The sequence below is a fragment of the Cynoglossus semilaevis genome, chromosome 19 (assembly GCF_000523025.1).
Source record: "Cynoglossus semilaevis isolate Cse_v1.0 chromosome 19, Cse_v1.0, whole genome shotgun sequence".
NCBI lineage: Eukaryota > Metazoa > Chordata > Actinopteri > Pleuronectiformes > Cynoglossidae > Cynoglossus > Cynoglossus semilaevis.
The window spans coordinates 2929092-2951698 of record NC_024325.1 but is presented as its reverse complement, the minus strand read 5'-3'; the positions used below and the strand labels follow the sequence as shown (position 1 = coordinate 2951698).

Below are 22607 nucleotides of genomic sequence, written 5' to 3'. Positions count from 1 at the left end.
GGAAACAGACTTTGTCTATACATCTGTGTGTAAAAGGATCGGTTTAGACCACCGCAGTGAAGCACTGGTTCAGATACACTGCAGTGATATGCAGTGATACGGCAGAGGGAGCTCAAAATGTTCCAGACAAGGGGTGTCAAAGATAAGGCCCGTGGTCCCAAACCAGCCCACTAGGGTGTTCGATCCAGCACGCTTGATGAATTTTAAATAAAAAAAAAATACACACTTTATGTTCAGGATATTTTTTTGTTTGAGATATTTTTTGTAAAATTATATTTCATTACATTTAAATAATAATGATAAATAGCTAACGTACTTATTTGCCTGAAAACAAAGGGGAATGATGACACCCTGTTCTTGACAAATTGTATAAAACATATAATTTAATATATACTGTATGGAGGTGTGTGAGGTCTGTCTGTCTCCTTTCCCCCAGTCTGTTTTTCTTAGTTGATCAGTGTGATCACATTCACCTGTGTCTTGCTCATTAGTGGAACTGCTGTCACCTGGTGTGCCTCCCTCCTGCACTCAGTCCTTATTCTGTATCTAGTGGTCGTGCTACAGTGTTTAGTGGCCACGTTTGGAGTCGCTGCATTGTGTGCAGTGGTCATGCTTCTTTTTTTTTCCTTGCCCTGTGGTCTCTTCCGGTCTGGTCCAGCTTTCCATGTAAGTGGCTGTATTTAAGTTTGGATATTTAAATATGCTTTTTGCAACTCATTGTGGTCTCTTGAGTGCTGTCTGTTTCTTAAATGTAACAAGATGTGGTTCAAAGTTTGGGGTTGACGCAACAAGATTAAAAAAAAAAATGCTTAAAACTGTATTGTTCATTTATTTCAACAAATAAGTACAAATATAAAACCACATGACATTTAAATGTTATATTGGTCTCCATCCGACTGTTTAGTAATTGGCTGACCAGTCAGGGTAACCTGCCCTATTGCACACAGTTCCGTGCAGCCATTCAGCATAAAATCATTGTTCCTGTAAACATTTGTACTTGAGCACATCTCTTAGTGTTCCATTTCAAGATGAGCAATTTCAGGCCAGACAAATAGATGTTTAAAAAAAAAAAAAAAAATACAACATCCAATCTTTACTCACTCCTCTGTTCCAGGATTGGTCGACGGTCGTACTGGCCTTTTTTCCGGGCAGGCATTTTGACATGTCAAATTGGGAACAGCGCAGAGGGGTAGCAGATAACATGAACAATGTCACTGTTGTTTTCAAGTGTTTCATTTTGCCATGTCAGTGTGACAGTGTGGCAGCTGATGCAACAAAGAGACTGTAGCAGATAAACTGAAGTAGACAACATCATTTTATTTTTCTGCTCTGTTTACTCTTTTCAGATATCGGTGGCTCCACTGAAAACAGATCTGCGTCTGTCAACCCAGAATTAAGGTAGGATTGAGATAGAAACTAGTATTTCAACTATTAGTAATGTTTAACTTTTCTGTAAACTATCCTTTGTCACAATATGTAGAACCAACATATCAGAATATAATATTTTTACTATAGTTGTCTATGGTGCTACTATTGTCACGTTATCAGCTAGTGCCGAGTTTCTGGCAAGGAGTCAGAAATGGTGTGGGCTGATATTATCGTAGCATGAAGTATGAAATTTATGTGATAATTTTTCTTGGGTTTTGCCAAATATACTGTAATCCCTAAGATATTTACTGCAGTTTTGGGGAAAAACTGTTGCCTATATCAGTATGCGTTGATATCCGAATCAGAAATTAAGTGTTTGGACAACATCGGCATATCAGATATTGGCGAAAAGTTATTATCGGACATCCCTAATGTTCCAGTGTCACTTATCTTGTCATTCTTTATCAAAAATATGTGAGCCATATTAAAAAAAAAGTTCTCATAGTGCCACGCGGTGGACATGATGGGTAGTGCACTTGCATTATAGCAGGTAGTCCACTCTTTTACATTCAATAATTTGATAATTAGTGTGACTGTTGTACTTGTGGTCATGTGATCGACTGTTCAGGTTGTACCATGCCATGATTGGCTCCAACTCCCCTCAGAACTGTAAAAAGTCATTAAGCAATAGAGAATGAATGAAAGCCTGAATGTATTATTCTGTCAGGAGCGTAGATGTGATGTAGTGATAACATAAACCGCCGATGTAGAGAAGATACAGGTGTTCAAGTGAAGCTACAAAAGAGTCAAACTGCGTTTTGACCTCTCTAATGGGGTTTTTGCAAATGATTTTGAAATGACGAGCCAGACAAGAGCAGTTACTTTTACTGTAGTCTCGGCTTATCCATTACGCTGTGAGAGTGACAACAACTAATGAGGATCTTTGCTGAAACCAATCCCTTTGTTGCCAACCTGGCTCCCAGTCAACCATAATGACTAAGATTCACATCTACACTATTGATTGGTCTCCCGGCTTTGCCAGGGCCAACAGTCATTTATAATCTATCTCTCTCCCTTTCTCCCTCTCTCTCTCGTCCTCTTTCTCTCCTGCTGCTCAAGATCTTTCACGTCTCTGGGTTAAATTGTTTGTGTTACCAGACAATCGAAACATAAATTAAGTCCACACCGTAGTCCCAAATATTTAATGGATGAAGCAGTTTTTGTTGATTGGGAATTTACACAACAACTAAAAAGGCTGTACTTATCAGGAGATAAAGAAGAGGAAAGACAGTTAAACCTGCAGGACTTCCTCGGGGTCTGGAGTGAATCTATCGATCGATCGAAGTAAAGAGAGTGCAATGTTATTTATTAAATATAATAATATTCAACAATTCTTGAAGGATATATATACAGTGTTTAAAAGCAGATTGTTCCTGCTTTCGGTTGCTGTAGCCTTTTATTGTGAGCAGAGTTTATTTTTTTTTATTTTTTTTTTTCATTTTCTTAAATGTTTTCTGCCAAAGCTCTTATCTGCAGCAGCTGGAAAACACATGGCGTGAAGCCTGATGTTCGCATCGATGTCCTGACTTTGAGACAGTGTCGTCCATTGACAGTTTAGGCTCTACTGTGAATTAGATACAATGACATAATCAACCATTACAGACAGACACTCAAAATAGAACCAGTAGCCCTTGTAGCGTTTACTAATTTGACACCTGATTAGCTCATTCTGCCCTGAACTTTTTTTTTTACATTTCCTGCTTAGATTCTAAAAGAGATTCTGTTCAGCGTTGAACCGATGATGTCATCTCTGCAGAAGAGTCAGCTGCCCGGCTCTGCTACCAATTTGTCATTCAATAACATCCCTAAAGTGTTGTATTGGATCCTAGTTGACTGAACAGGAGTTAAATCAGAGGCATTGTCGTGCTCATACAACCATCTAAGGGTGACTTTTGTGTGGCGGTATGACACACTAACAAGCAGAAACAGCCATTGGAAGATGGAATCACAGGGCTATAAAGGGAGCGGGACAGCCAGCAGTGATAATGAGACGGCCTGTGCCACTCCAGCAGTGACCGATTGCTATTCAGAGGTCCAAAGTTTGCCAAGAGGACATCTCTCGTACCATTACACCACAATTGCTGGTCTGCACTGTTGATGTATGGGCCGGATGAATTCACGGTTATTAGTGCTGGTGTCACTAGTGTTTGACACACTCTCGAGTGTGTGCTCTGCTGTGGATTCACCGACGTCCGCTTTCGAAAAAGATTTGTCACAGGACAATTTGTAAACTTGAACCGCTTTGACCTTGGCAATGACCGTTCCAGCAGGTGCGTCTTTGAACGCATCATTTCATTTAAACAGAGCTCATTAACTCAAATCACAGGTGCTATGATATCGTCAGGAGCCGTCAGTGATTAACCACATGTCTATTAGTGCCATTAAAAATTTAACCGTGAAATTATTTATGAAATTCCTCGATAACGTCGCTGTCCTTGCGTGAAACTGTGTGTCATTTCCACTGACCTCACATGCTGTGTAATTAGAATAGTGGTGGAAAACTATCTAATCACATTAACCATTCGCTGAAATAGTTCCACTTAACATTTGTCTCAGAGGATAGTGGGTATTCACAGAAAATTACCTAAGAATTATATCTGATTTCCTTGGAAACCCAAGCTCAAAGAGAACAGAAAAGTCAACTTGAATCTCTCTCACAGACAACAGGGTTGGTGGGTTAACCTGGTTTTGGTTTCAGTCATAGTCCTGTACATTTTCTCAAATAAAGAGCAAGAATCTTCCAAGAACAAATGAAGAGTCCATAAGACTGCCTTGGACATCTGCCTCACAGGCACAAGGTCTTGAGTTCGGCCCCCAGTGGAACCATACACTTAATCCTGCTCATGTAAGTTGCATTGGATAGAGGTGTCTGCTAAATTTAATAAATGTAAATCTCATAAATGTTAAGGGAAATGCATAGAGTGACCTACCAACTCTACTATTTGAAGTTTGTATGGCTACAGCCATCATTATTACACCAATACCAAATTAATGGTTGAACATTTAGCTTAAAACAGACAATCAGATATGGTTGAACATTTAGCTTAAAACAGACTTTTTTAAAACTTTTTTTTATTTTTTAAATTAAAGTCAAATGGAGAGAATGTTAATATTGTCAGACACAAAAATTAGAAATAAGTCTCAGTCTGGTGTGTTTTCCTGGGTTTAAATAAAGATTTTCATCAGAACTGCGTGTTCTGGAAAGGACGAGACTGGCAGAAAAATGACTGTGGCTGATAAAAGTTTGAGGACGTCCAGTGGGAGGTTGCTGAGTGGCAGGAGACTAGGCCCAAACAAACAGAGCTGAAACAGGAAGTGGGACGGTAGTGATGGTACAGCCAGAAGAGGGAATAGGAGAGCCCCATAGATGAATCACAACACTGTTCACAGGGTTGTTTATTTACAAAAAAATAAGGCTTGTAAGGCATATACACCTACATCTGCGCCCTCCCCCCTCCTGAACACACAAATACACTCCTCGAGCTGCACATTTGATTTTTCATGGATATTCTCACCTACTGCAACTGTTCTTGTCTAGTTATTTACAGCCGTTGTCTCTAGAATTCTTACTTTACTTTATTTCATTTAAATTGTGCTATTTCCAGTAGAATAATAAAATATGAATATATGTATGTATATATGTATGTATATATGCATATATGTATGTATATAAATGTAAATCATTGATTCAGAGTTGACTAATCCCGATGGCTGCCCAAAACATTAGAGGAAAAAAAAATTCCAAATTCTGTCCTCTGCTTTTTCACAATGACATAGAATTCTACAGTACATTTAAATATTTAAAAAAAAATTGCCATTTATACAACTTAAACTGTAGAATTCTACAGTACATTTAAATATTTTATTTAATTGCCGTTTATACAACTTAAACTATTAAAACGTTGCTTGAATCTCCTCTTCAGTGGCGAAGGAACTTGTACTCCACAGGTATTTTCTTTGTCAGAGGAAAGATTAAGAAATCGACTCGGTCGACGTCATGTTTCGGAGCGCGTGGGCCCGTGTTAGCCGCTGTTCCTTTGTGTGTGACCCTGCATCTCTAATACTAACAACTCCTCCAAGCAGCTCACTCCTGCAGGTGTCAGAGAGAGTCTGGGCAGCAGAGCCATCAGGGAGAAATATGGGCTGTAAGCCCGAGCTATAGCGCCATTACCGCCAGCGTCTTACTGCTGCTTTCATCTGTTAGCTCTATCTGAATGGTCATCTGGGGAACCAGGCGGCTGGGCTGCTATCAAATTGGAGCAGGGCGGCGCGAGGAAACATAGACCATTAAACAAGGGCGTGTAGCAGGTGAACGGCTAGGGGTAGTGGACCAACAGCGGGTCGGAGAGTGACAAATGTAGTCGTGCGTGTTTCTGTTTTTGTTGGTGGAATGCGGAAGATGAGGAAGGCAGGGAGGAATTCAGGTGGAGATGGACAGAAACAAAGAGAAGCAACAGGTTTATGTATGAGCACAGACGGGGGGAACGAAATCCTAGAATGTGAAAGAATAGACTGGGTCCATTTTAAAAAAAAAAGCTGGAACTCCAACATTGTTTACTGGAAAGATAAATTGAGGCAGAAGCCAAGGACAAGACTAGTGAAATATAAAGTATATTTTCTGCCATCCACAGTGTGTCATGTTCAGGTGAATATTTGAAGTTAAAGAAAATATGACGCTCTGGGTTTGTTTCTCTTTTTTGTGTGTGTGCTTCAGAACATTAAAAGGATTAAATTTTCACTCAGGAGAAAATTAAAGGTAATGAAACAACTTGAATGTTTAAAGAGATTGAAAAGGCAGAAGTGTAAATGTAGTGTGTGCTAAGGACAAGCAGGCTTTTAAGTATTTCAGCTAAGAAGTCCTTAATTCATCCCACAGTGTGAAAAGTCACAATTGATATTATGTTATTTCTTGTTTTCATGCTTTTTAAGTACAAACCTGCTCATAATGAATGTTATTCACTACTATATGTAAAAATCCCTAGTATATATTTGTGTGTTAGAAATATCTAAAACAATATACATGGAACTGTAGTTTTGGGGGGTAAATAAACATACATTGTTGTTAAGAATTATATTATTATAATTCCAGGAATATAAATCAAACATGCTAGGAAAAAAACAAACTTCACAGAAGCAAGAATATAAATCAAACATGCTAGGAAAAACTTCACAGAAGCAAAGAGATTGAGATCATTTGAGATTTGGAAGAGTAGAAGAACCTGATATTATTAGTATGTGTTTTGGGTAAAAGCAGAGAGACATGTTTGTGTGTTTGTCTGGGTTTGTGTGCGAGTGTGTGTGCAAGTACTTTTCCTTTTTATCAACCCATATTCTTACCTTTGCTTACATTCTCTATTGTAAACAAATACATAAAATATAGTCTTTTAAAGTTATATACATGCCTTTATTACAATATTTATCATGTTATTTTCATATGATTACAGTGTTTGGGTGCAACACTCGAAGAAAAAAATGTTGATCAGATAAAATATTACGATATAACTTAAAAATAAATATATCTTTTCACTGTTTTGATTAATTTTTACTGTATATTAATAATTTATTTAAGTCCCTTCTTTATTCCTTTAAAAAAATACTAAAAATATAATGTTCATATATATATTTATTTTTAAGCTGTTTCCTTTTCGCCTTCCCCTCTCAGGGGTCACCGTTACAGCTCATCCTCCCTCTCTCACCCCCACACCTTATCTCGTCCACTGTTAGGACAGATATCTTCTTATCCTGCTCCAATACTTCTGTGATTTCCCTCCACTCCAGATGCTACTTTTGCAACATTCTCTGTGCACCACAGCCACTATCTGTCCTCAGCACATGTTCCGACCATCTCCACCTTTAGCTGGCGCTCTGATCTGTTCTGATTTTTGTCCTGTCCATCCCAATAGGCCCCACCATCCTCCCTCCCCCTCAGTTTAGTGAACTGTCTCTAAGAAAATGCCACTGCCTTGAAACCATGTATGATAGCAGGTCGCCGTTCCATCTGTAAACCTATATTTTCAAACTTTTCCCATCAGATAATTAACAGAGACAGACATTTCCAATCTGTCCATATGTTCCTGGAAAAGAAGGTGGATTGAAACGGTTAACACCGGGTATTTAAACGTCTCGACTTTTACTCCCCGTACCTCGTCTCCACTTTCCCACCTGCTTCAGTCTAAGTCACCTGTCTGTACTCGGTGGTTTTCCTTCAGACTTTTGATCTCCTCTTTAGTGCATACTTCCACGTCTTTAAGCTCTCTTCCACCTGCTACCTTTGTTCACTATGGATTATCGTGTCAAAAAAATCCAGTCAGGTGCCATCTAAATGGCACTGCAGTGACTGAACAAAATACAAAAGCAGAGAGAGCAACAATGTATTATTCTTTGAAGTTTGAATGAGGAATTAATGAGTTTAATAAGCATTTAAAGATATATTTACATTGGCATTTCTTACATTATATATATATTTATATTTATATTGACATATATTTTTATATTTAGATATATATTTAGCCATATATTTATATTTATATTGACATATATTTACATATATACTATATATATATATATATTTTTAATATCATCTCAATTCACAACACACATACACGTATAGCATATTTGTGTCTGTGTGTTTTAGTGTATGGCTGTGTTCGCCTGAGAGCAGCTACGTGAAGGAGGCCCCTTCCGTGCTGACACCTGCCGCAGTGTCTTTGACTGTGAGAGAAGATGATCTGATGTTTCTGATGTCTCCGCTACAACAAACACTCACACAGAGGTAATGGTGACAGTGATAATGATAACCCCCCGCCACCCACCTGCCTCGTCCCCACAGGATGAAACTCACTTTGACCAGTCAGGGATGTAGACTAAACGGCAAAACGCGCGTGATGTTCCACTCGCAATGCAACGCATGGCCTCATGTCTTTATGGGCCCCTCGAGAGCCAAGTCACATTTGCACCATTTAGGTATGATTGATTGTGTGCCTACAGCAGTCTGAGATTGTCTCTGCATTGCTCAGAGAGCCGCTGTTTTTTTTTTATGAATAGATCTGATATGCATTTGTCAATATTATGGATCGGAACATGTCCACTGCAATGGCCCATAGAGGGTCGACAGAACGGGGTTTTTTTTTGTCTACTCGTGCGATCTCAAGCTGTGAAAGTAAGAATAGTTTAAAAGCTCGTCGTTCATGAGAAATGTCTTTAGCGTAAGAATTCCCAAAAGTCAAAATAATTCCATTCTAATAGGCTTTTACTGACATCATAAAACTGAATCCAGTGATACATTTTGGGACACACTGCCAAGTTAGCTGCCTCAAATCTTTCCTTCGTGTCTTTCTTTCCATCTTAAGTGGAAAATATTCTGGTATTGCACCATCATGACTAAAGCCGCCTTCTTTCGCATTCCTCTTTATTCCCCATCTCTGTTTGCTCTACTTCCAGTCTTCTTCTTTTTTCTTTTTTCTTTCCCCATCGCCTTGATAAATGTTACATGAAGCATAAATGTTTTAGTGCCACATGCAATTTTGATCGGGGCACCAACATTAACGTGTCTTTTGTGTACAGTACCGTAGGCCTCACTCGCACTCGTACCATGTCCTACTTTAAGAGGGTGAGGAGGCAGCAGAGGAAAATGTGTTTGACGCACATTTCCACTTTCAGTAATGAATGGATTAATGTCTCGCGCGTATAAATGATTTACTTTAACGGCAATTAAATTGCACTTTGCCTTTGAAAAAACATGTGTCACCTTATTATACCCCGGTAATTTTGAGGGTGCTCATCTGTAAAAGTGATTGTATTATTACTACCTACTGTGTTTGTGAGCACCATTAGTGTCATCCTGATAAATCAGTGACACTGCAGGTAATAAGGTGCCAATCTCATAGAAGAGACGCAACTATATCTTTGACATCACTTATGTTATGGTTATATGGTGAAATATAACTGAGTGGTTTCCCGAACCAGTTGGTGTGCCTCCATAGGGGGCGCAAAAGTGCCTGTATTTCACTGGAGGGACTTCACTGGGTTCATTGGGTTGTAGGTTGCCCACGTCATTGTTCAGACTTGTGTAAAATTTCAGTGGTCAAGGGTTCTTCTGGGACTAAACATAATAATAATAATTGAATTATTATTATGATACTATTTTTTGTTGTTTTTGTTACTATTCATGTTGATCTCGTGAGTTTCTTTGTATCATTTCTCACACCAGACTCTTTAAATAGCTTCATATATCGTGTTCTCTTTATTTTCTGTTATTTTTTTCATATAAAGGGTTCTCTTTATTTTCTGTTATTTTTTTCCATATAAAGGGGGCATTAGAATGATATTGCTAAAGTTTAGCTGTGTATGTTCAAACCACCAGTAATATTCTGTCTTTAAATTTGAAAAAAAATCATTGATGTGATACATCATTACGTGTGTGCGCGTGCGTGCGTGTGTGTGACCACTGGGCAGTCCATACCCAACTTAACACGCAAATAACACGCAATTCCTGCCTCAACCTGCATATTAAGGCTGTCTACATGACAGTTCATAATTTGTCGTCCATTTTAATGCAGACAAGAACAGTGTAGACCGAAACACATATACACTCACTACACTGACACACAGGTGTCGCTTTCCAGTGGGATGAATCTGCAGATGCAGCCTCACCGCAGTTGGCGTGCAGCGGCTGACGTCAGGAGGAGAGCGCAGAGAGAGAGAGCGGTTGAAATAGGGCAGAGCAGGAGCGCAGCGCTGAGAGGAGACCAGCCGGAGAATGGCAAGCCGCTGCTGAGAGTTGGGACGCATTTACCCGTCGCTACTAACGCAGCTGCTCCTGACACATTTACTCCCCGAAATTAGAACTATAAAGTCGTTGAGGGCCCAGCGAGACGAGAAGAAGAACTGTGGAACTAAAAGAAAGAAAAAAAAAGAGAGAGAACGCAGTTTGGACGCGTTGTAGCGAGGAATTCTGTGGCAACATTCGCTCGAATTTCCCCGTCATTTAGCCCCAGAATAACACAGGTAAGTGGAGAACTGTCCTCCCACACAGGCTGCTCTGTAGTTGGATGATGTTTGTTGATGTCTTTGTACAAGTTTGGCTGCTTTTGGATGCGCGGAGTGGCTTCGTTTTTTTAACCACCGCTTGTTTTTGGTTGTGTTACCACATGTAAATAGAAAATATGGTGAATGTAGCATGCTTTCAATTCGGCTAAGTTTCCCCACAACGGGGTAGAACTGTGTCAATAGCAGAAGGGCATCTTCTGGAGGGGGAGGTTTGTTAGCCAGAGGCAGAACCAGGAGAGTGCCGTGAGCTGCGTTATAGCGCGGGCGATGTCAGTGACAATCTGTGACAGTGCTTAATTACACTGAATGGTTTGTGGTCCATTGTCTGGCGCAACGCGAGCTGTGATTAATCATTCAGAATGACCAGATGCCAGCCTCTCTCTCTCACCTTGTGTAACTGTGTTGCGAATCTTCCCGCTACAGAAACACCGGGGGTAGTTGCTGATAAATGGCTCCGGGAGGACTCTCTCTATCTCGCTCTCTCTCTGCCCGGATGCGCCAGGTTTGCTCAAGCAGTAGAGGGAGTGAAATGATAACACACACACACACTCACATTCCACGCAAGGCATTCTGGCGTGGCACGCTGCTGGCCCCCCGACACCTCGACACCATTCACAGCCGCTTACCTACTTTTTAACCCCTCATCTGATTCCCTGGAGGAAGACTTAACCTCTGGCATAAACCGGTGTCTTCCAACCTATCCCCCCCTTCACAGAGAGCAGGGAAACTCGAGCATCACGAGGCGTTCAAAGAAGATGGGATTTTATGTCTCTTGATTGTGTTAAATGAGCTGCCTCAGCTCGCTCTCTTATGGGGATATCCTATCAGTGTTGTCAGCAGAGAGCTGGCACACTGGAAACAGAATTTCCGTGACGGCCAGCAGAGTGGCAAATGAGGCACCGGAGCTCTCCGTGGTGCTGAAAAAGCTCCAGCCTCCAAGAAAAAAAAACCAACCCCCACAGCTCCACTCCCCTGACTTCTGTTCGCTCTCTCCACCCTGTCAGGGTTAGTTGGATTCCCCACTTAAATAGCTGGAGATAGACAGATACGCTCCAGCATCACGACTGTTCATCTGTGCTCCCCTCCAAATGATCCCCTCCACTCAGGCACGTGCAGCAGCACACACGAGCCCGGCCCGAGCTTCATGTGCACGCTTACTAGCAGCACATTTGCTAAGACACGCACAGCAGACCAAGATCAATATCTGCCCTGCATTCCCGAATGAGAATATTAATGGCAGCGGTTCCCACTTGTGTTTGTAGGGCAACCTCTGGCCCCGGCTCATAATTTATAGTAACATACTTCCAATAATTTTAATTAACGTATAGTCATTCTTTACACATGACAAATTAGGCATTAGGTTAAATATGATAAAAATTGATTTCACAGTCTCCAGGGGTAGGACTCGTTCCTTTAGTACATTAGACGTCAGTGATATCTGACTTAAGCATGCTTTAAAAAAAGAAATAAAAAAAAAAAGAATATTCTTCATGGACAGTTCAAACATCAGTGAATCTTAAAGGGCAAACCCCTCAGAGAAAGTGGACACGTCACGTCCTCAGCCCTTCAGAGCAGGTTTTCAACTCACCCCGGGGTCGCAGTCAGCGGGTCGAGAAATAATGACGAAGCCCAGAAGAGTGACTCAGTTTGCAATCTGTTGTGTAACTTATTAGCTGTCTCGCACACAGCCATTACAGTGCGGTGTCCGGCAGATTATGGCCGGTTGTTGTGCTTCAGAGACCGTCTAATGGTGGGATGACTCACACAGTCACAGATTGTTACCGAAGACACATGAGCATATCGACACGCAAACGCGCACGCACACACAGACGCGCGCGCAGGCAGAGAGAAAGTGGGAGAGGGAGAGAGAGAGATGTGTGTATGTATCAGATGGAAATATTAATGTAGGATTTCAGACGTGCTTGAAGCAGCGTGTGTCTAACTGCTTTAAATAATTGTTTTGTTTTTTATTTTTACGACATCATTGATGTTAGCTATAGTCCCCCCACGACCTGATACTGTCACACGATAAGCTAATCACAGGCATTTATCTAACCATGTCTACTGATCTGATTTGTCGTAATGAAACTCATGACATTTGGAAAGACCGATTTGAAAGTACAAACCAGTTTTCCTTTCTTGATTAACACCGTCGATGCAGTTGTTGTGATGTGATTGTTTCGGATGTGTAATTGGATTTCCAGTGGTCTGATCTGCCTGTGGTTTTCATCTGTAATCATGGTGGATGTTCCCAAAGACACCAAACGTCACATGCTGAAGTCAATACGTGTCTGTAGAAAAGTAATGTCCGCCATGTTGTCAATGTATTTTTTTGTGATCAAAATTGTGTGTGCAGAAATCCCTCACCAACATGACAGAACAGCAGTATCCAGTGCTTTTAACTTGTCGTTTTAACTCGGCACATATGAAGGTAGACAAATCAGTGATGATTCCTTTTGTTTTTGTCAGTGTCGCAGCGCGATATGATTAAATACACACCGAGAACAGGCTTGTCCTCATAAATTACACACAAGGTTCCCCAGAGGGAAGTTGGTTCTTACACTGTAATTATTCAAAGTTTTCTTGATGGTACTATAATCTATCAAAGGGGCCTTAAGTGAAACCATGTATCGTACAACCATACATACTTAAATGCTAACTACTTCTATATACCACAAGCCTACTTTTCAGTTTTCTAAGACATTTAATTGGAATGGAGACAATTTGTCAGATCATGTTTACGGTCCCACTTGTCAACACTCTAATGGCTCGGCGTCGCGTCCCTTCGCACCTGTGTGGAACATGTCTAATCAGGAGCAGGATTTATTTCCGCGCAACAAAGCAATCCCCCTGGGGAAGCCAAACCCACTTACTCTCCTTCTCTTTAATATGCCCGCTGACTTTGATTTGTTAGCCTTTGCAAATGTTCTGACGAATTATAATGAGCCGCACTGCAAACATAAACATAAGGCGAAAGAGCATTTGAGGATGGCGAGTGGCGTGTTCTCGTCCATCAGTGATTGGGATTCCTACCTGTGTGCCCTCGTGCGTGAGAACTGAACACCCGATGTCAACGGCGCTGCTTTTCATATCCCTCGGTTCTCTGTAACCGCTGACTCGTGCTCTCAGTCCCCTGAACTCTCCCTGTGGTGTCGGGGACTACAAATGCAACCACCGCAGGTCACTTTAAATTCTAATCACTAATGCTGAACTTCCACCAATGACCTTTACTGCTGCATCCCATACGAACACAGCAGCTGAGCTTCGACCATCGGCTGTGCAACTGTGGGGGCAAGCGGTCTGGGCGCTAGCTGAATGAATGAAGGGAGCAGAAACCTGGAAATGCATAAAGGAGGGTTATGGAAAGGTTAGCAGCTGATCTGTTTTCTACACTGGGTTCACTCACCAATCTTTTTACCGTTCTTCTTATGCAGTCATGCAGCACTCTAGCTGCTCATAGAACTAGCCTGATAAGAGTTCTGTTTCCTCGGGCTATTTATTTCACACTTTGAAATTCTGGCTTAAGAGACTCATCACATTATTTCCCCCAAAAAACATATGACAAGTCAGAAGGAAGAAACGTATCCATTTCTTGTCAAAAGTTCCAGTCTATGAAGGTAATTGCGTTTCGTCACTCCACTAAACACAAGAAGAAAGGCATAAATAAACCAATCCGAAAAGAAAGTTCTGAAAAAATGAGGAGTTTAAAAGTTCCCATGAATGTTTAAACGAGTTTTTCACCTCTTTGCGAGCGTAACTGGAGCGAATGTCTAAATACTGAATGTGAGGGTGAAAATTTGATGGAACTGGAGTAGAAAACAATGCTGACAGTCACCCCGACTGAGTGTGACAGCCTGTCAATAATTCAAAAATCCAGATGAACAAAAAAAACCTCTGAAGGAATTTTAATAACCAAATGTTTCTTATTTGCCAACTCTTGATCTGTCGAAAACAACAGACTTAACAATATTGTGTTAGTTTCGCGGCTGTGTCAACAGACACGTTGGTGGGAAATGTTGTCATCTGCTCTTTATTTCCAAAGGCACTGTTCTGTTTAGAAAGTGAAGCAATATATGAGCATGAACTAGGGCTGTCAAACAATTGCATTTTAATCTAAACGACTAAAGCATAGCTGATGATTAATCATGATTAATCGTGATCAAGTTAAATGAATCTTTTTTTTATTGCATTGAATTGCGTTTTAAACCTTTTTCATTCGTTGTTGTTAAAGTCGTTGTCCTCCTACATTTTTAATCAGTCCTCAGTCCCTTATCATTCAGCTTGTCAGACGTAGACTTAGTTGCTCACTGAGGCTGGTCTGACATCTCACCTGAAGTTGAAACCTTCACAGTTGCATGCTGGTTGTTGAGATGGTGTTTGAGCTGGAGTTGCTTCTGGAAATGCAAAACGTTTAAGTAAACCGCAGTCTGTGTATTCGAGCAACAACACATGGATGAACGGTGGAATTACTGGATATACAGTGCGTGTCATTCCGTACTTGCACTTAAGTTCGGAATCTGATCACTTTCATCACACTTACTCCCTATACTTTACATTGTAAATTCACTATCCTTCTGCAATAATATACTTACTTTTACATGGGAGCAAAAAGTATAGAAGCCAGTGTTCTGTGTTAAAGACGTCCAATTTTCCCTCTTTGCATGCCTTTATTACAGGCTGCTGCCTCCATGAGTGGCAACAACAGACTGCTCAGGGTTCTAGTGGCCCTTCACTCAGTGGTTCCACAGTCTAACACCCTTCTTTTTACTGTGCAGAGTGCCTCCAGAGAGCTGTTTAGCTGTGAAAGGGTGTCTCACTCCCCCCTCCCCTCTTTATTAACAATGCAAACCTCTTTCATGTTGTTATCCACCACTTTGCAACTACTCTATATTTAGTGCGTGCAGTCAGTTATTCAGGCAGACCACCCTATCATGCAATTGCATTTCCCACTATTTTTCTCTCCCTTTTTTTTTGCTTTAGCTGTCTTGTTGTACCGCCCTCAGGGCAGATGGGTAATGTAGGAAAGAAAAGGGATAATATAGAAGTAAGGGTGTGGCATTTAAAAAAAAACAAAAAACAATCACAAGGTCATCCAGCTCACACCGTCTGTCTCTAAATGAGGACAACACCTCAAAGCAGAGTTCATGACAACAGGGATCTAAAAAAAGGAAAGTGTTAGCCAGTAATTTTTCCTATGGCAACAAAGGGAGAACCAACCAGTTAGAATGTACCCTCACAAACTCCACAACCTGGATATTGTTTTTTTTTTTCTCTCCCTAAGCTCCTGGAAGCTTTAATGGGCGCCAGATTGTTTTCCCTAAGAGTGCATGCACAATCTGAAAAACCACATGTGCAGTTGTAGCTTTGCAGGAGAAATAAATTAACTTCTCTGTCACTGTTGCCATATGCCTTTGTCATATACTGTAATTAAATTAATGGCTCCCTTATTGTTTCCTCACATGTTTATTTTGCACTTTTCTGTTTCTTGTGCAACTGTTTCGGAACCCAGAGCGCGTTGTTTAAAATGAATATATATGTAAACTTTATAAATATATACAGTATTTGTATATACATATGTCTATATATTTATATATATACATATTTGTACATATATGTATAAATGTATGTATCTATATGTGTATATGTATATTCATACAAATATGTGTATGTATGCATACATATTATATATATTTTTTATATATATGTACATATGTGTATACATGTATGAATATGTATATTCATACAAACTGTATATGTGTGTATGTATATACTTTATATATATGTTTATATATACACATACAGTATGTGTGTATATATGTATGAATATGTATATTTACACATACTGTATGTGTATGTATATATATTTTATGTCTGTGTATGTATGAATATATGTATGTATATATGTATATTCATACATATGTATGTGTTTCCTCTGGGACTCAAGCCCATGTTGTATATACAGTACATATATACACATTCCTCATTTCATTACTATAAACACAGAAATTGTGTAGTCTATGGCCCATCCACTATTCTGCTGCTGAAGCAGAGTCAGGTGTTACTAAAGACAAATGCACTATTTACTCCATTTTGAGTAATGTTTGTTTAAAAAAAAAAAACACACTTCCCGGCTGTTTTAAGGAGTGACTTTATTAGAAATAAAAATGATGCAAAGCTTGCGAGGTAGCTCAAGGATCCCTGCGACGTGAGCCCTGCCGCTACACTTGGCTGATGTACTCATCACTCACTCCAGCACATATCCCACGCTCACCTTTTAATCATGGCGGTGTTCCTACAACTCCCATTCCCGTGCTCATTTCTTTTTCTATTGTAAGAATGCCTGCTGAATTTTCTTTCCCAAAATCTATGTCACTACTGCAGCTTTACAAAAGCCCTAAATTTACCCCGGCATCTAATCTATACCTGTGAGAGATAACCGCAACCAAGACAAACACATCCAGAGCTGTGGGTTTCCTTCTCTGTACATACAAATACATTTATTTTGAGTTACAGGTCAATCTTTTATATATATATATATTTAAATAAATATTAAAAACTGCTTTGGCTGACTTGAACCCCAGCCCTCTGAGAAAGACTTTTTCATATTTAAATAAATATTAAAAACTGCTTAAATGACTTGAACCCCAGCACTCTGAGAAAGACTTAATTATTTCCTAACCTTTCTCAGGTGCTATCAGTCATCACTAATTATATTTTTCTCTTTTTTTAAATTTGCTCTCTCGGAGTAAAGCCAGTTTATTTTTCGAGCTGTCCATATGTCAGGCATTTTAAAAGTGTGTTGTCAAGCTGTCTCCCTTCCCCCGGCCAGTGTGTATAAACCCTCTACATTGCGGTGAATGACAGTTCATAACCTTATCTTTTTACTACCGCGCCATATTAATCCTCTTTGGGAAGCAACACTCCACAGCATCCTGAGATTTATCACATTTCTTGTCATAAAATATATATAAAAGTGGAGCAAAAAAAAAAAAACCTTGAAAGGATACACATGCCGTTCGCTCGGGGGTTTTAAGATGATAACTGAGACGATCTTGATGCAAAGATGACAGACAGACTGACACGGGTGGCATCTTTATTATCTTTCCTGACCAGGATGTCAAAGAGACGGGGCGCGCTGCTGTCACATCTGAGTGCCGCGAAAATATTTCGGGCAAAGGTGCTCCCTTTGGTGACTTTGTTTCACAGTCCAAAGACATCTGTCTAAGTCAGGGGCTGCTGGGAATTTCAGATACGATATAGACCCACACATGCATGGAATGGAAGGCTTTTTACTCAGAAGAATTTTTATTTTTTTTCCTGACAGCACTTACCTTAACAGCATATTGAGTGGTATGCTTTAGAATAAAGAATGTTCTAATTGGACAGAAAGAAGACAAACAGGAGTTCTTCTAAGATGACCCAAATTGCATATAACCTTTAAAACCATCGGCTTTTTTTTCTCTTTACTAATGCAATCTTTTCTTAAATGTAAAGAGTGCACTTTAAAAAAATAGAACCGTAAAGCCAACGTGAAGAGGAAATGAACTTCATATGCGAAAGATTTGACTTCAGAGCGGTGTTCAGTTCACACTCTGTGTTCACACATGTTATTTCCTTTGTCCTTTCCCTCCTTTGTGTGTTTTATTTAAATACTCAGCACTTTGCAAAGACGGGGAGGCCATGCTGGGTGGGGACCGGTCGTCGCACAGGAACTGAACGTGTCATTTTTAACTGTGATAGCGATCCTACCTAGAGCTTTGAGCTGGGACGGGAAGCAGGTGGGCCTCAGATTTATCACTCGGACAGATCTCAGCAGGACGCCTTTGCTTTGTTTCAGTTACGGGAATTCAGTTACCGTGCTGCTGCTGCTGCTGCTGCTGAAAACACACGGCTTATTTAGCCGTAGTGTTGAGATATGACACCTTCTCTTTGTTTTTGTGTTACTTGTACACGAAGAACTTTGAGCCAGTTGAAGTGTGAGAATGAGAATCCGGATACACACTGGACATTTTGTCTCCGTGTTCACACACACCACAATTTACTGTTTTCATTAATATTTAGAGAAAGGCTCCATGCATGCACGATAAGAAGCGCAGTTTGTAACGTGGACATTTTGTCTCCGTGTTCACACACGCCACAATTTACTGTTTTCATTAATATTAAGAGAAAGGCTCCATGCATGCAAGATAAGAAGCGCAGTTTGTAACAAGAAACCTTCACATTGTTTGGTGCAACGGTGCTAACAACCTCATGCGTTCGCTTGCCTCTATTTCAGCTAATTGCCAGCTCATTGCCATTGTTGTGATTTACATTGTTTTGCAGTCTCGTCCAGAATCTCTTCAGTGATTGTCCCCACAGCGTGTTGATCAATGTTAGCTTTTTTTTTTTTTTTTTTTAAATACTGAGCACCTGACAGCGTATTGGTTTCTGCTGGGCTATAATAGTGTTTTTGCTATAATTACCTTATAGTGTATACTGGAATATATACAAACAAATTTGTGTTGCTCAATATTCCGAATCAGCTTGATTGGGGAACTGGCACTAACAAGAAATTAGACTCCAACTGTTAGAATTGTAAAAACTGCCAATTAAGCTGCCAGTGCTGCATACAGAGCAGAAAACGTATACAGAACCAATTTGCAGAGAAGTTGTTAAGGCTCCCTCCTTGCATAAAAAAAGTCACAGGGAGGAACTTGGAAGCAGTGCAGCAGGCTGTGTTCACCAATGATTTCCAGAAAAGTGAGTCTTCACTGTAGCATCTTAGCTTCGAAGCAATGCTGCCCACATGGGCTGAAGGTTTATGCACATAAACCTTCAGCTAGATAAGCTCGGCCACCTAGCGTTGGCGTCTGTAAGCGTGCTCGTATCTCAAATCTTTACTCGTATCTCAAAACAAAAATTTGCTCAAAGGCTTGCTCATATCTCGGAATACTCGTATGTCTGGACGCTCGTATCTCAAGGTATTACTGTACTTGAACTCATCCACAGATTACCACACTCTCGCTGGCCCTATACATCTCCTGCACCATCCTCACATAGTTCTCTGCCGCTCCTGACGAAATCAAATCCATAAAGACACAATCTTAGCCTCTAGACAAACACAAACAGTCAGTACAGTTTGAATGGTCGCCCGTATCTGAACTTTGACTTGAATCAGTCTACTTAGTAGTAGACACTTGTGCACTTGGCTGTGGACTCCAGCCATTACGGCTCGTAGCAGTTGCCAATTTAACCACACGAAGTCCACACGCAGTAAATTACTGTCGATGGTGATTATATTTTTTTTCTTTTAGTCTGCACTAAATTCTACTGCCATACAATAATATGGTCTCCTGGATCTTTATGTTAAGATGCTGAAAACTGACAACTTGACAGCCTATTTGCTAAGTACGGTAATTAAGGGTAATTTCTGTAGTTTACCTGTAGAAAGAAAAAAAAGGTTTAGTGCCATAAATAATCTAATAGTTGAGTACGGTAGAAGAGAACTCTAGTAGCTCAAGGTCATAATTGTATCCACCTGGGTTTAAAGTGCTTTTTGAGTCACTTTTGCATTTGTGTAAGTACAACTGCTTTGTAATGTGTGGTGCAAATTAAAGTTTTCGAGATAATGGGATGATATATTGACGAAGATCTAGATTTAAGTCAAACACTTTGAAGGAGCCAATGCATCCCAAAAGTCTTTATTTTTAAAGTGTGTGACGATACCAGATGGCTCTGCTGTATCTAAGCACTTCATGTTAGACATTAAGACGGCCATTTCTTGCAAGTAGCAATAGAAAAAAGTGATTTAGTTGAGCTAAGAAAACACCCGGGAAAATATATGCAATCAACCTAAGGAGTGAGGGCTTTCTCTGATTCTTCTGTAATTGTAATTCTTCTACAATGGTTTAACATCAGAGATGGTGATACTCCGTGTGTCTCTTTTTTACCATGTACCAAAAGTACTGTACACAATGCAAAACAGGCAAAACTGTTTCCTAAGGAATTTAGATTTTCTACTGTAACTTAGCATTTTGAACTCATTTTCTGTGCAGTCATTTTTTCGTACAGTTTAGCATAAGATTGTGCCTCATTTCCGTTTATACTTATTTCTTACTGCCTTTTTTCGTACAGTTTAGCATAAGATTGTGTTTAGTCTCTATTTTGTTTAGTCTCAATTTGACTCCTTCACAAGGGTTCCTGTGTCTGGACTCAAAAAAAAAATAGATATGATATATCTTAAATATTGGATTTTGATAACAGAATATACTGTGAAATAGTTAGCATTTATTGAAACCTGCAATGAAAAGAATATATAATATTTATGAGTATGGAATATCTGTGTCAGAGCCTGTGTGGTAGTATGTGTGGCTTTGGACTGTGTTAACGATACTGGAAGGAAAAAAACCTTAAAATTTATTAAAACATATTTCTGAACATTTGGAACAATTTTGACATATATTTTGACACAGGACTTGAGTCTACAAAGTTTGCTCGTATCACGCCTTTAAATTCATTTTTCTCCACATTTCTTTTTAAATCTCTCCCAAACTGGTGAATAAATGGGTGATGTATTGGCGTATTTATTTTCTCACAACTCTTTCCTTTGCATATGAATTGAAAAGAAGTAAGAAAAAAACACCACAAGTGGCTGAAAGGAGGAGAGAGTTCTTTTGTGGGCAACTCTGTCCAAGGCTATATAGTAGCAAACAATATGGGAAAACAGGAAGAGGTGGTGTGCAGGTAGTGAAAGGACGTCATTCAACCTTCAGTCAGCGCTTATAAAGCGAGTTCCTCACTGAACACGTCCGATCTGAGCAGCCGGCCTTGATGGAGCGGTGCTGTTGAGGAGTACATCTCTTTAAGCTTTTTAATATGCTGGTCAAATAATGGCTTCCTCTGAGACCTTCTCCCTCCTGAGGGATTTCAAAAGGGACGTTTATTCTGCACTATATTGTGCTGTTTTTGTGCCTGTGTGTGTGTATGTGTGTGTGAGAGAGAGACACTGTGAGTGTGGGCTACTGCCAGCGGGCCAGGCAGCACATTAAGACAGTGACTGGCAGATCTCATTTGGTGCTTAATTTCACAAGGTTGAACTCTCATCTACGAAAGACCCCTCGGCCGCGGGCGAGCCCGCTGAGTGATGACGGTACTTTCTAGTAGAATGACGTTTTTACACTGACGGGACGTTTGCATAGAATGTAGTGTTAGAATAAAGATTGTGAAATTTCACATAGGAATGAAGTTCAGTCATTTGTTAAAATTAAAAGACAGTTTGTCCTGAACAAGTATAAACAAAGAATACAGCTCCCCCTACTCCCTCTAGGGGGTGCTGTTTATGATGCGTTTTAAAAATCGACTTTTCTAACAATAAGTCGATACATTTGGAAATAAAATGGAAACAAATGTACAAATAAGGGAAACTTCACAGGTAAATCAAGAAGTATTGAAAATTGAAATGTTTTGGCCTCATTAAGACTGGGCCTTGTCCCCCTTGGTGCCCCACCCCACACTTTTGGAAACCACTGTAAATCAGTTTCTATGATAAAATGATAAAATTCCAACATGGAATAATAATAATATTTCAAAGTGTAACAAAGATTCAGAAACACTGTGTTATTTTGGTGCATTGTGGGTTGTTTCTTTTGCGTTTTTGGTTTTTTTTTTTGCCCTTGTTTCAGTTCAATTGGACATTTTATGGCCCCATAAGGAGATTTGGTTTCAGACTGGTTCTGCAAAACACGTGCAATAAAGTCGTGTCGTAAAGGCACACTGTAAAAACAATAAACACGTTGCCTTATCACGATCTGACAAAGTGCAGTGTCAAGTGCGCCCTCTGTAAATACCAGCAGCTTATAAAACTAATGAGACACCTGTGCGGTAGTCGGTTAAATGCGGTGTTTTGTTTAAGAGTAGGTTGAAGCGAAATACACACGGTAAATAACGTAATAACGTGTAGATTTAAATGGCAGCCAACCATCATACTGCAGTATTTGTAAATATTGCTGTATCTTTTATTAACGTGACTGTTTAGAAACGTCGCTTTCTTTTTCGGGAATATTAAATATGCTTTGTTTCGGCTTTATTTTTATTGTTGCAGTTAAAGTCCTGGTTATTTGGCTCAAGCTAATACTCTGTGTACCATGTTTTAA

General features: G+C 40.0%; 1 protein-coding gene across 3 annotated transcripts in view; it reads left to right on the top strand.

The window, feature by feature from the left end:
* The first annotated feature begins 444 nt into the window (after window positions 1-444).
* The window catches only part of fstl4 (follistatin-like 4), a 157418-nt gene continuing 135255 nt past the window's right edge, over window positions 445-22607 (top strand). For 2 of the 3 annotated variants that reach the window (XR_003052833.1, XM_025065434.1), the window contains exon 1: window positions 9781-10434. The gene's annotated coding sequence lies outside the window, so the exon portion shown is untranslated. Of the gene's footprint in view, window positions 667-1346; window positions 1399-9780; window positions 10435-22607 lie in introns of those variants that run through there. The other variant, XM_025065435.1, reaches the window with a different exon arrangement.